General features: G+C 43.8%; 1 pseudogene; it reads left to right on the top strand.

Moving 5' to 3' along the window:
* Nucleotides 1-531: 531 nt before the first annotated feature.
* Nucleotides 532-947, top strand: LOC128597717 (40S ribosomal protein S26-like; annotated as a pseudogene).
* Nucleotides 948-1231: the final 284 nt, after the last annotated feature.

Here is a 1231-nt window from a genome sequence, read left to right as displayed (position 1 = left end):
TGTAGAACAAGCATTTGACAAAACACAACAATGTTTTTACAATAGAAACGCAATGATGAGCTCTGTGTTGGGGACCAGGATCAGAGACCAAAATTTGGATCAAAAGATCTCCTAGTGGGACTTTCTTTGATGAACAGAGAGCCACATTGGGGTGGGTAGCCAATCTGCTCTGGATTTCCATGTCAATGGCAAGTGCAATTTGCTTCTACCTTTGGTTAACTGTGGATTCATCTGCTGCCTCTCTCAGAAAGTCTGAGCCAGGCAAGGGAAGACACATATGGTGGAGGAGAGTTGATGAAAGAGTGGGGAGAAGGGGCCTGGGGCTGCTGCAGAGGCATGGCTATGGGGAACAAAGAGCCACTGTCATTATGAGTGGTTTCTCAATAATAACAGCAAATGTGGAGGGATTCTCACCCTCCCCAATATGGTGCCATCCCTAATGTCCAATTCCAAACATAGCAGAATAAAATAAATAACCACAACTAAATCAGAAATAAATGAAATTGGCTCTTTCGCGTCCTTGCTTCGAAGATGACAAAGAAAAGAAGGAACAACGGTCATGCCAAAGAGGGTCGTGGCCATGTGCAACCTATTCACTGCACGAACTGCGCCCCATGCATTCCCAAAGACAAAGCTATAAATAAGTTTCTCATTCAGAACATAGTGGAGACCATGGCTGTGAGGGATATTTCTGAAGCGAGTGTCTTCGATGCTTATGTGCTTCCCAAGCTCTATGTGAAGCTACATTACTGTGTGAGTTGTGCCATTCACAGCAAGGTAGTCAGGACCGTTCTCGGGAAGCCCGCAAGGACCGAACACCTCCACCCAGATTTAGACCTGCAGGTGCTGCCCCAAGACCTCCACCAAAGCCCATGTAAGGAGTTGAGTTCTTGAGGACTGAAGAATAACTATCCTTTGGGAAAAAAAATAAAATGGAAATTATACTTAATGTAGACTGTTGAGCGTATCTGTGCTTTATACCAGGTTTTGAAATACAAATTGCCATGTATTTTTTCATTGGAAAGAAAGTTTACCTCTGTAAATTAAACTTGTGGTCTTATCCATGGCCTCCAAAATTTTCATAGCTGTATGACAAGGGGGAGAGATTAGGCATCTGAGTGTTGGATTAATTCAGCCTGGGCAAGCTTAAGTTGGCATCTTAAAAAGGCAGAAATCTCTAGGAGAGTTAAGGGAGAACTAACCTGTTGGGACATTGGGAGGTGACTTTGAC

The sequence above is a fragment of the Nycticebus coucang genome, chromosome 10 (genome assembly GCF_027406575.1).
Source record: "Nycticebus coucang isolate mNycCou1 chromosome 10, mNycCou1.pri, whole genome shotgun sequence".
In the NCBI taxonomy this organism is placed as follows: Eukaryota; Metazoa; Chordata; class Mammalia; order Primates; family Lorisidae; genus Nycticebus; species Nycticebus coucang.
The sequence above is the reverse complement of the archived record's forward strand: the minus strand, read 5'-3'. Positions and strand labels throughout refer to the sequence as shown.